The sequence below is a fragment of the Rana temporaria genome, chromosome 2 (genome assembly GCF_905171775.1).
Source record: "Rana temporaria chromosome 2, aRanTem1.1, whole genome shotgun sequence".
NCBI classification, from domain to species: Eukaryota; Metazoa; Chordata; class Amphibia; order Anura; family Ranidae; genus Rana; species Rana temporaria.
The window spans coordinates 514,060,370-514,074,031 of NC_053490.1; the positions used below are offsets into that span (position 1 = coordinate 514,060,370).

At 41.6% G+C, this 13,662-nt stretch overlaps 1 protein-coding gene and 1 long non-coding RNA gene across 2 annotated transcripts in view; one reads left to right on the plus strand and one right to left on the minus strand.

Moving 5' to 3' along the window:
* Positions 1-13,662, minus strand: part of LOC120927965 (beta-1,3-galactosyltransferase 5-like) — a 73,694-nt gene that overhangs the window by 17,259 nt on the left and 42,773 nt on the right. The gene's annotated exons all lie outside the window — the stretch shown is intronic.
* LOC120927966 lies at positions 2,836-7,593 on the plus strand. The gene is made up of 2 exons (XR_005747156.1): positions 2,836-2,996; positions 7,392-7,593. It is a non-coding gene; the product is annotated as an uncharacterized LOC120927966 (long non-coding RNA).

The window sequence follows — 13,662 nt, forward strand, 5'->3', positions numbered from 1 at the left end:
GCCTCATTCTTAAAGACATCAGCATTTAAAATTACCACAGTCCCCCCCTTATCCGCATTCTTGATGACTATGTCTCTGTCTGATTCAAGGTCATTCAAGGCTTTTCTTTCCATGTCAGTAAGATTGTTGTGGGGATAGGGTCTCCTATGGCAGTCACGGGCAAGGTGGGTTAAATCTTTTTCTATCAATTTCTGAAAGAGGTCTAGTTCCTTACCCCTGGAGTCCACCGGGTAGAAGTTGGACCTGAGTTTGAAAGACACAGTGTTACCTGTGTTGGTAGGGTCCACAGGGCTAGGATCTGACTGTATGGCAAGTTCAGTTAGATCATATAGAGCACATACTTCTCTAAATAAAATGGGAGAAAGAGGAGACTCACCCACATCCGTGTCTTCACAAAGACTGTCACCGGAGTTGTCTGAAGATTCAAAGTAGAATTTTTTAAGTGTGAGACTGCGGGAAAACTTGTTGATGTCCAAGAGTGTAGAAAACAAATCAAAATGCTTAGTGGGGCAGAAATTAAGTCCTTTAGAGAGTAATCTGGATTCGCCAACACTCAAAACCCTGTTTGAGATATTAAGGACGTTGCTCACTGTTTCTTCTTCCGTAAGGTGTAGATAGGATTTGTGGTTCCTTTTTCCTCCTCTTCGGGTCTTTTTGTAGTGGATTTTTTCTTCTTTGATTTTATGCTGGATTTCCGAGGGTGTGCCGGGGCTCGTCCTCCGTCTGTGCGGTTCATAGATGTTGAGGGTCGGTCGGGCGATGACTCTGAAACAGAGGTGGCCATGGTGTCATTTGCCGCATCGCTCCCCTGATCTGAAAAGCTGACCCGCTTACCCGAAGGTTTGCGTGACCGGTTGGTGAAGAATTGAGGTTTTTTCCATGTATAAACATTGCCGCTTTCATAATCGGCTCGGTCTCGGTTCATTTTTCCTTTCTTGGTCTCGATCACTGATTTTTCCAGTCTGTCCAATTTGATATTGAGACGACTATCCAGATCGGCGAACTCAGTACATGTTTGTAGGACCGTCAGCTCAGTCTGTATGAGTGTCATTTCCCCCTGCAATTTTTCTGCTGTCTTTTTGTTGGACTTGACTAAGATGTCCAAAAGCTTAAAAGAGCAGGTATCCAGGGTGTCAGTCCATTCCTTCTTCATTTCTTCGTTGAAAAGGTCTGAGGTGGGGAACTTCTTAATCCTTAAACCTCTGGGGATTTGGCTGAGTGTAAGGTATTCCGTTAGGTAATGTGTGTCCCAATATGATCGGATCTCTCTGGCCATTAGGTGTTCAAGCCTTTTGAACATTCGGATAAGCGATATCCCCTCATTATCTGCCGATGAGGTCGTTTGTGTCCGTGGGATGGTTCTCAACGGATTGTCTGATGGTGCTGTAAGGGTTCTGCTGTAGCTAGTTTCAGCTGTTGGCAATGCAGGCGTGATGGTATCCATAATGGGAGCAGGCTCGGAGAATGAATGGAAGCCTTGAGTGAGGTAAACAAGGAAGATTTGGCTGGTTCTCGGGCTGGTAAACAAATGTTGCAAAGTCCGAAATGAAATGAGAGAGTGGGTAACCGCTCAAAGAGAACCAGGTAATCTGATTCCTGTGGTCCGAGCCAAGGGTGCAGGCAGTGCAATCAAAATGCAGGTTAGGATGAAGGAAAAAAGCTGGGACAGCCGCACTCCAAAAAAACTCCTCCTTTAATTAAAAATCACAAAATACATGCCACAGCAAAAAACAGCACAACAAAAGAAAAGCTGACGTTTCGCACTATGCCTTAGTGCTTCTTCATAGCTAGTGTGTAAACAGTAAAATGAGTGAATATATACCTTACAACCCAATGAGTGGGAGGGGGCTCTGGAAACAATTAAGTTAAACAGGGTCCCCTGTGAAGTTTGGGTGTGTCTCGACAGACAATCAGAGAGTGTCTCATGTGGACTATGTCTCATGCAAATTCATGGTGAATAGTGAACATTGGATAGAATGATGTGTTGACCCAATAGAGAAGTGGGGTGCAAAAAAATGTGAAAGAGAGTGTAAGAGTATGTGTAAGTGTGAAGAAATATATTTGAGTGTAAGAGAAGTGAATTAAAGTGGACAGAAAATGGAATGATATGTGTAAAACATGTATAACTTGTATAAGTAACAAATAAAATGAAATTAAGAAAACAAAAAATATGATATGAATTAAAGTGCAATAAAGTAAAGTGAAATTAATTAAAAAAGAAGAAAGGAAAACAAATAAAAAGTGAAATGGGGAAAAAAAAAAAAAAAGGGGAAAAAATAGGGGTGAATATGACGGTGAACCATATAAAGGACGATGCATAAACCATAAAATAATATGGTGTAATGTAGTGAACAAAAAATGCCTAAAGATTGAGCATAGTGTAAAAGTGCACCTTAATTCTAATGGTCTTATTTGTTTTATAGTATATTAACTTGTGTTTTTTATTATTTTTATGATTATTATTATATTATTTTTGTTTTTTGTATTTTTGTTGCCTGTATGTGTTTGTTTACTGACTCATTATTGAAATAATAACTGAGACACCGGGCATCTATCTGGACTGGTTAAACATTCATTGTGAGCTGAACCATTAATACAAAGACAAAAACAAAAAGATGTGAACATGTGTGGCCGTTTATAGAAGAGTTCTAAAATATCCTAAAAATCAGTAAATGAGTAAACATGCAGAGTAGTATGGAATGATAGTAAAAAAGAGGCACTTGAAATGTCGGGAAGTGTCAATGTGGCTATATGAGGCTAATGAAAAATAACCGCTATTAGCGGACAATTGCCAAAATGTGAACCTCAATCTAAATAGAGAAACTCTCAAGAGAATGATAGCGATCAGGGTATGGGCATGGAGTGTGTGTCAGGTTGCATAGCGGAATCGATATATTGGTATTACAATATTTTAATGCTTTAATGTTAGACTGGAAAGGGAAAAGTAAAACCAAAAGGAAACCAAATGGGTTAATGAAAAACTCCCTAGGCAGTAGGTAAACATGTGTTGACGGAGGGGTCGAGAGGGAGGAGTCTGGAGATGGCGCGGTCAGTGTGGAGGAGTAGCTAGACGGAGGTGCCCGCGCTCCAACCCGCTCTGAAGACGGAGACCGGAGATGCTTAGGAGCCGGATTCCCTGTTCCCTACGCTAGGTTGTCCCCCTCCACCCCCCCCGGACGGAAGTCTCGGACCCCTGGATCGGATCGGATCACCCCCCTCACCCCCCTCGATCGGGTTAGCCTGACGCGATACGTGTGAACACGTGGGCGGTGCGGCTTTCCCGGCTTCCTTGGCCCCGCTGGCTGATTGGGCGGCGGCAGTGGTGTGCAGCGGCGTGCAGTGACGGGAGGAAGGTGCTCCGGGACAGCGCGCGTAGTAGGGGGGGGGAGGATTTTCTGAGGTGAGCGAGGGCCGGAGCCCCCCCTGAGTTAACTGGCTGATGTGTCCCCCTCCAATGGGTGGCTGAGCTGCTTGAGGTGAGCCGCACCTCCCCGCCGCACTCCCCTCCAGGCTGTAACATAGAAGAGGAGGCTCAGGGAAGGGGAGATACGGCGCTAGGCAACCCTGCAGTAAAAATCTCAGGGGAGAGGATCGAGCCCACAGCCAATGCCATCAAAAGTAGGTCCAGGGACACAGTGAAACATCCTACAGCAGACCCTATTCTTTCCTCTCCCCGCTTGAAAATTACCAGATTGGTGAGTACATGTTTGAGCTCATTGCATGTAGCAGAGTGGTGAGTACAACGTCTTTTTTAATGAGTTAAAGAACTAAGAAAAAAAATAAGTATACATATACATATATTTCAATGAGACATTTCTTCAGAGGAACTGGTAACTGGACGGGACTGATATGAAGACAGGCAATAAGGTGATACAAGGGACATGAGTGCATTACTGTCATTGCCTGTGCTTGTTGAGACGTATTTATAAGGATGCTGATAATTCTATAGCTGTCTTGATGGCCCCCCTGTGACATCCCCCTTTTGCCCATTGGGAGAAATGAAGGAGAAATTAAGGAGACAGGGAGAATATCTTTTTTTTTTCTCCCTCTCTCCCTGTTCCCTATTTTTTTCTTTCTATTTGACAACATAGATGTAACATATCTTGGACTCTTTTCATATTATACTCCAGTATTTATAATATACAAATACACGGATGAGCTGGCAGAGAACGTAATTAAAAACTGACGGATACAACGGTTAAAGCACAGCATATAGTATAATTAACCATACTAAAAAGCCCTGAAAACCCGTAAAAGGAGGTCATTGAGTGTGACGCGCACTGGAGACCGACAGAAGAGGGGGGTTAATATACGTGCTGGGTGCTCCGAAGGTCTTCAACTTAAAACTAAAGCCAAAAAGTAGAAATATCAAATCAACTTTAAAACGTGATACCAAAGGGTATTGTTCCGTGCAGCATACACCTCCCATAAGTGCATAGTGGTCTTCCTATAGAATTTGCTGTAAAGCGTCGTAGACCAATTCAGGTGCAGCAAGAAGCAATCAGGACTACTGCAGGACTGAAAGGGGGCGAAGGATGACCACAAGGGGAAAAGGAGTAAAAGGCGGGGCAATCCCAAAGGTCCCCCGCTTAAGTCAAAGTCCAGGCCCAATGTGCAAATTTGTGACCCACGGGACAAATGGAGAAAATCAACATATAGAAAAACCATCAATAACCCGAGGAGGCCAGGTAGAAAAGGAAAAGAAAAAAGAGAAGAAAAAAGGGACTGTTAATATCTTGACAGACTCAGAAGCACTCTCAGAGTCACTATTAGAGAAAAAAACAGATCAAGATAGAGAAACAGACAAAGAAATAGACCTGGAACAGGGAGACAGGGAAGAAATGCAAGACATTACACTTTTGCCAACAAAAAGGGAAATGGAAGGAATGTTTGCCGCTTTAGAAAGATCACTTAAAACGCAAATGGAAAAAATGGAGAGAAATATGGGGCATATATTGGAAAGAGTGGAAGAAGTTGAGAAAAAAGTCGATCACAACATAACCTCAGTTAAAAAATTAGAAGATGAAATAAAAGCATTAAAAATAAATCAACGAGAACAGGCGTATAAATTAGAAGATCAAGAAAATAGGGATAGAAGGAAGAATATAAGAATACGCGGAGTTCCAGAAACGACACAGGCTGAGGATCTCCCAGAAATAATAAGAAAAATTTGCAATCCAATACTAGAGAGAGAAATAATTTCCCCCCTAAAAATAGAACGTGCGCATAGGATAAGACGAGCTAGAGAGAGAGCACAGGACTACCCAAGAGACATTATAGTGCGATTTGAAAGTTGGGAAGAGAAGAACCAACTATGGAGAAAACTGAGAGGGAAGTCGCCATTAGAATTCGATCAGCATAATATTCAAATATATCAAGATCTGTCACAAGAGACGTTAAAAAGAAGAAGAAGCTTAAAACCGTTGTTAGGAGTCTTGCAGGAACATGATATACAATATAACTGGGGTTTCCCAGCCTGCCTGATAGGCAGGAAAAACGGTATCTCGGCAAGACTAAGGTTTTTAGAGGAAGTGCCAGAATTTTGCCAGAGATTAGATATCCCAATACCAAAAAAGGATTGAAAATGTTAGACGGCGGTGTGGAGGGGAGGGGAAAAGGGGGGGGGAAATGGGGGGGGAGGAGGGACGGGGAGGTTCAAAATAGTAAGCTACAGGAGCGGGATCGGAGAGGGGGTGGACCCGGAGGGCTCTCCTTCCCCAATTCCCCAGTATAGGGGGATAGGAGACCGGGCTAAAATAGAACTCCACCTTAGCCCAAGGAGCAAAAGAGCGCCTGGAGCGCCAAATAGAAAAAGCTCTAAAAGACCATAGGGTCAGGGATTGACCGGGGGGAAGGGAGGGAGTGGGAGGCGATGAGAAAGCCCCATATGAAGAACAGGGGGGCAAGATATGACGGGAGGGGAGGGTGGGGGGGAGGAGATAAGAGGAGGGGGGAGGGGGAAAATAGGAGGGCCTGGAGGGGGGGGGGGGAAGGGATATAGATCTGTGTGTCATGCAGCAAGGAAGAACATACATACCTGAGAAAGACAGAAAAAAAAAAAAAAAAAGGAGAAAGACATGACAAATATAAATTTTTTAACATATAATGTAAGAGGTCTCAGTTGCCCCGAAAAAAGGCATATGGTATTAAGAGAGGTCGAAAGGTACTCCGCTGATATAATTTTTTTACAAGAGACACACATAACGTTGGATTCAAATGTTAGACTGTATTCTCGGGCAGTTCCCACTTGGTACTATGGGGACTCCCCAAAAAAGAGAGCTAAAGGGGTCGCCATAGGAATAGGGAAGAATATCTCTTTTATAGTAGAAGATAGGAAGGTAGACCCGGAAGGTCGCTATTTGTTTCTAAAAGGTGTACTCCAAGGAAAAAAATACACGCTAGCAAACATATATTGTCCAAACACCCAACCACATAAATACCTGAGGGGGATTCTGAATGCTTTAATGGATTTTAAAATAGGACATGTAATACTAGCTGGAGACCTCAACCTCTCAATGGACTATCAACTTGATAGTACGTCCGGGGCACAGAGGCGAAACATTAAACAGCTTAGAATATTAGGAAAGAAAATGCACAGTTACTGTTTAATAGATCCCTGGAGGATTACATATCCAAATAAAAGGGACTATACCTATTATTCTTCAGCGCACGGAACATACTCGAGACTGGATTATATAATGGTTGACCATGAGTTACTGGAAGAAGTAATTAAAACTTCAATAGGGGTATCTACAATCTCAGACCATGCCCCTGTAATGGTGAAGATTAGATGTAAAGAAGTAGAGCAAAAAATGGGATCATGGAATTTAAACGAAGAACTCATAGAAGATATAGAGGTAAACAATATAGTGAGAGCAGATCTGGAGCAATATTTCACCCTTAATAATACACCTGAAATAAGGGTAGCTACCGTATGGGAGGCCCACAAGGCATACATCAGAGGGAAACTAATTTCGATAGGAGCAGGGAAAAAAAAGACAAGAAAATTAAACATGAAAAAATTAACAACTGAGCTAGCTGAATTGGAGCAAATGCATAAAGAGCGAGGAGAAAGCGAAATATACCAAGAAATTGTTGTAAAGAGGGTCCAGCTCAGAGACTTAATGAAGGTTGAAACAAGGGACATATTCAAAAATGTTAGAAAAGAGAGGTATAAATGGGGGAACAAACCAGGAAAATATTTAGCTAGAATATCTAGGGAAAAAAAAAAAAAAAACTACATAGAAAAAATAAAAAATCAAGATGGCCTTGTGAAATATAAGACGTCTGAAATTGCGGAATCTTTTCGGACTTTCTACAGCTCATTATATTCATTAAAAACCAACGAAACGCCAGAGCAGGAAAATATGAGAAAAAAGAAAATCAGGGAGGTAAACATGTGTTGAAATCGAAAATACGCTATCTGATTCTCTGTCTTGACACATCCAATTACAGAAAAAGCCACATTTGAGGCCACCACATCTCGCCGACAACAAAGACATCGCCATACATGTCGCGATGACTGTGCGATCTACATGAATTAAATACTTAAATGTGTATTTACAAGGAACAAATAAAATTCGATAAAACGGAGAAGCCGAACATTGCTGTTGACAGCTGTATATACAAAAAACAGTTAATACAGTAATAAGAACAAAAAACACACAATATGCATATGAAATGTCCCGATAAACATGTTAAGATAACGAGCAATATCGTATGAATGGCTGGGAAGCCAGCAGAACTGTAATCGTGGGACATATCTTACAATGTATGTTGGTTGGTTCTCTAATGAAACCCAAAAAGAAAGAAAAAAGAGAGTATAGGATACTGAGATCTTGTTGAAAAGGGTGCCAAGAGCCTAGGTGTTTTGTAATCCTCTTACAAAGAAGGAGATACTGTATTTATGGATCCTGTAAAAATCGGGGAAAAAACATCCAGGGTGCTTGTAAGAAAATAAGGTTAGGAAAAAAGGCAAGATGAAAAGAGAGGGGGGAGGGGGAAGGGAATGAGGAGAAAAATGGGACAATGTGCGCAAGGAAGAGCGAGGAAAAATAAAAAAAAAAATAAATAAAAAAAAGTGGAAGTGGAAGTGGAGAAAAAAAAAAAAAGGTGGAAGTGGAAGTGAAGAAAAAAAAAAAAAAAGGGTGGAAGTGGAAGTGGAGAAAAAAAAAAAAAGGTGGAAGTGGAAGGGGAAAAAAAAAAAAAAAAAAAAAAGGTGGAAGTGGAAGTGGAGAAAAAAAAAAAAAAAGTGGAAGTGAAAAAAAAAATAATAAATTTTTTTTTTCACTTCCACTTTTTTTTTTTCTCCACTTCCACTTCCACCTTTTTTTTATTTATTTTTTTCTCCACTTCCACTTCCACCTTTTTTTTTTTTTCTCCACTTCCACCCTTTTTTTTTTTTTCCCAGCCATTCATACGATATTGCTCGTTATCTTAACATGTTTATCGGGACATTTCATATGCATATTGTGTGTTTTTTGTTCTTATTACTGTATTAACTGTTTTTTGTATATACAGCTGTCAACAGCAATGTTCGGCTTCTCCGTTTTATCGAATTTTATTTGTTCCTTGTAAATACACATTTAAGTATTTAATTCATGTAGATCGCACAGTCATCGCGACATGTATGGCGATGTCTTTGTTGTCGGCGAGATGTGGTGGCCTCAAATGTGGCTTTTTCTGTAATTGGATGTGTCAAGACAGAGAATCAGATAGCGTATTTTCGATTTCAACACATGTTTACCTACTGCCTAGGGAGTTTTTCATTAACCCATTTGGTTTCCTTTCGGTTTTACTTTTCCCTTTCCAGTCTAACATTAAAGCATTAAAATATTGTAATACCAATATATCGATTCCGCTATGCAACCTGACACACACTCCATGCCCATACCCTGATCGCTATCATTCTCTAGAGAGTTTCTCTATTTAGATTGAGGTTCACATTTTGGCAATTGTCCGCTAATAGCGGTTATTTTTCATTAGCCTCATATAGCCACATTGACACTTCCCGACATTTCAAGTGCCTCTTTTTTACTATCATTCCATACTACTCTGCATGTTTACTCATTTACTGATTTTTAGGATATTTTAGAACTCTTCTATAAACGGCCACACATGTTCACATCTTTTTGTTTTTGTCTTTGTATTAATGGTTCAGCTCACAATGAATGTTTAACCAGTCCAGATAGATGCCCGGTGTCTCAGTTATTATTTCAATAATGAGTCAGTAAACAAACACATACAGGCAACAAAAATACAAAAAACAAAAATAATATAATAATAATCATAAAAATAATAAAAAACACAAGTTAATATACTATAAAACAAATAAGACCATTAGAATTAAGGTGCACCTTTACACTATGCTCAATCTTTAGGCATTTTTTGTTCACTACATTACACCATATTATTTTATGGTTTATGCATCGTCCTTTATATGGTTCACCGTCATATTCACTCCTATTTTTTCCCCTTTTTTTTTCCCCATTTCACTTTTTATTTGTTTTCCTTTCTTCTTTTTTAATTAATTTCACTTTACTTTATTGCACTTTAATTCATATCATATTTTTTGTTTTCTTAATTTCATTTTATTTGTTACTTATACAAGTTATACATGTTTTACACATATCATTCCATTTTCTGTCCACTTTAATTCACTTCTCTTACACTCAAATATATTTCTTCACACTTACACATACTCTTACACTCTCTTTCACATTTTTCTGCACCCCACTTCTCTATTGGGTCAACACATCATTCTATCCAATGTTCACTATTCACCATGAATTTGCATGAGACATAGTCCACATGAGACACTCTCTGATTGTCTGTCGAGACACACCCAAACTTCACAGGGGACCCTGTTTAACTTAATTGTTTCCAGAGCCCCCTCCCACTCATTGGGTTGTAAGGTATATATTCACTCATTTTACTGTTTACACACTAGCTATGAAGAAGCACTAAGGCATAGTGCGAAACGTCAGCTTTTCTTTTGTTGTGCTGTTTTTTGCTGTGGCATGTATTTTGTGATTTTTAATTAAAGGAGGAGTTTTTTTGGAGTGCGGCTGTCCCAGCTTTTTTCCTTCATCTTAACCTGCACAAAGATAATGTTACGCTGAGTAAATTGATACCCAACATGTCACGCTTCAAAGTTGCGTCCGCTCGTGGAATGGCGACAAACTTTTACCCTTAAAAATCTCCATATGTGGTTCTTTGCAGATCCACAAAGAAATTACGCCGGCGTATCTATTGATACGCCGCGTAATTTCAAAGTTCCCGCGTCGTATCTTTGTTTTGTATCCACAAAACAAGATTCAACGGCATCTCGGGTTGATCCGACAGGCGTACGTCTTAGTACGTCGTCGGATCTAAGATGCAATTTTTCACTGGCCGCTAGGTGGCGTTTCCGTCGAATTCCGCGTCGAGTATGCAAATCAGCTATTTACGGCGATCCACGAACGTCCGTCCGGCGCATTTTTTTACGTCGTTTGCGTTCGGCTTTTTCCGGGGTATAGTGAAAGCTGCTGTTATGAGGCATACTCAATGTTAAAGCGGTTCTCCACCCTAAAGTGAAGTCCCGCTGATCGGAACCCTCCCCCCCTCCGGTGTCACATTTGACACCTTTCAGGGGGGAGGGGGGTGCAGATACCTGTCTAAAGACAGGTATTTGCACCCACTTCCGGCCACACGCTACGGGCAAAAGACGGGCATTCCGTCACATCCCGTCTTTCGCCCGTTGTGTGCTGGGAACACTCGGCTCCCAGCACACAGCGTGTGAGCCAATCGGCGGGCGCAGCGCGACTCGCGCATGCGCCATAGGGAACCGGGCAGTGAAGCCGCAGCGCTTCACTTCCTGGTTCCCTCAGCGTGGATGGCGGGGGGAGCAGCAGAGTGACGAGCGATCGCTCGTGCTCTGCTGCGATCGGCGCTGGACTCCAGGACAGGTAAGTGTCCTAATATTAAAAGTCAGCAGCTGCAGTATTTGTAGCTGCTGGCTTTTAATATTTTGTTCCCGTGGCACATCCGCTTTAAGTATGGCTGGCGTTCCCGCGTACAATTTAGCATTTTTTACGTCGTTTGCGTAAGTCATTCGCGAATAGGGATTTGCGTAGAATGGCGTCACCGTCGTGAGCATTGGCTTGTTCCGGGTTAATTTTGAGCATGCGCACTGGGATACCCCCACGGACGGCGCATGCGCAGTTAAAAAAAAAACGTTGTTTACGTTGGGTCACGACGTATTAACATAAAACACGCCATTTGAATTCCTCGCCATTACGCCGCCAAAGATACACTATGCCACCGTAACTTACGGCGCAAATTCTTTCAGGATTAAAAAAAAAAAAAATAAGTTGCGGCGGCGTAGTGTATCTTAGATACGCTGCGCCCAGCGTATTAATGCGCCGAGGTACGTGGATCTACCCCGTTATGTTTAAAAAATGATACAGGTTGCATGTTTTGAGTTACAGATAAGGCCTATGGTAGAATTATTGCTCTCATTCTAACGATCGCGGCGATACCTCACACCGTTTTCATTCGTGGGCACTGCTCACGTATGCATTCGCTTCTGTGCGAGAGCTCGTCGGGACGGGGCACTTTAAGATTTTTTTTTTTGTTTTGTTATTTATTTTACTTTCCAAAAAAAAAGTTGTGTCACTTTTATTCCTATTACAAGGAATGTAAACATCCCTTGTAATAGAAAAAAGCATGACAGATCCTCTTAAATATGATATAATAAAAGACCTCAGATCTCATATTTAGACAAAAATGCAATAAAAAAAATCTATGGGCGGAGGTGTTGTTTTGACATCGCTTCCGGCCTGCTATGGTATGGAGATGGGTGGGGGCCATCTTCCCTTCACTCGTCTCCATACCCATCCACGACAAAGACCTGATCGCCTCCGCCGCTACGACGGCTCAGGTAAGTGGCGGAGGACACAGAAGGATGGCGGGAGGGGGGGTCCTCTCCCGCCACCGATAACGAATCCGCCGCAGAGACCGCCATTATTGGAAACCGGACCGCTGGCTGAAGTCGAGGATATCTGGGTTATGGCAACTAGCTGCTGCCATAACAGAGATATCTCCATCACACAGCCGACCGATATTGTCATGCGGCGGTCCGGAAGTGGTTAAAGACCAAGTGCTGGATTCAGCAAGAATTTACGCCGGCGTATCTATAGATACGCCGCGTAAATTCAAAGCTGCGCCGGCGTATCTTCTTTCTGTATTCAGAAAACAAGATACGCCGAAATTAGGCTAAGATCCGACTGGCGTAAGTCTCTTACGCCGTCGTATCGTAGGGTGCATATTTACGCTGGCCGCTAGGTGGCGCTTCCGTTGTTTTCGGCGTAGAATATGCAAATGACCTAGATACGCCGATTCACAAATGTACGTGTGCCCGGCGGAATTTTTTTACGTCGTTTGCGTAAGGCTTTTCCGGCGTAACGTTGCTCCTGCTTCTATGAGGCGTACGCAATGTTAAGTATGGACGTCGTTCCCGCGTTGAATTTTGAATTTTTTACGTCGTTTGCGTAAGTTGTTCGCGAATAGGGCTGGACGTAATTTACGTTTACGTCTAAAGCATTGACGATTTGCGGCGGAATTTCGAGCATGCGCACTGGGATTCTTTTACGAACGGCGTAAAAAACATCAAATACGTGGGGTCACACTAAATTTAAATAAAACACGCCCACATCATCCAAATTTGAATTAGGCGGGCTGACGCCGGAGCACAAACGTTACGCCGCCGTAACTTAGGGCGCAAGTTCTTTCTGAATACGGAATTTGCGCCCTAATTTACGGCGGCGTAACGTATCAGAGATACGTTGCACCTGCACATTATTACGCAAATCTATCTGAATCCGGCCCCAAACCTTTTCTGCCATTTGTTGCTTACAAGTAAAAAATCATTATTTCCTGCTATAAATTACTTGGAACACACAAACATGATATATTTTTTTTTTTGCAGAGACCCTAGAGAACAAAATGGTGGATGTTGCAATATTTTTTGTCACACCGTATTCGTGCAGTGGTTTTTCAAACGCAATTAAAAAAAATACACTTTAATGAATTTAAAAAAGATTAAACAGTAAAGTTACCTAATTATTTTTTTTATTTATTTTTTGTATAATGTGAAAGAAGATGTTACACCGTCATAATCGCGAGAGAATTGTGATCTTTATTCTATGCAAAAAAATTGTGATTCTCATTTTAGCCAGAATCGTGCAGCTCTAGTGGATAGCATCTTTTCCCGGTGCTTTAACCACCTTTATTCCGTCTTAATATTTCTGGACCATATCACTTTTGAGCCGATTAAGCACTATCAGACAGTGACACCTAGAGGGGAACCAGGGGAACTGCAATGACGATACTTCTGAACTTCTCTACATAAGCATCTGTAAAGATTTTGTATTCTTTAATTAGTGATTGTAACTATTGTCAGCAGGACAGGAAGTGAGAGAAAATCTAAAGCCGTGTACACACTATGGGCCAGATTCACAAAGAGATACGATGGTGTATCTCCTGATACACCATCGTATCTCTGACTTACACTGGTCCTATCTATGCGCCTGATTCATAGAATCAGTTACGCATAGATATGGCTAAGATCCGACAGTGTTACACTGTGTTACACTGTCGGATCTTATTTTCAATTTGAAAATG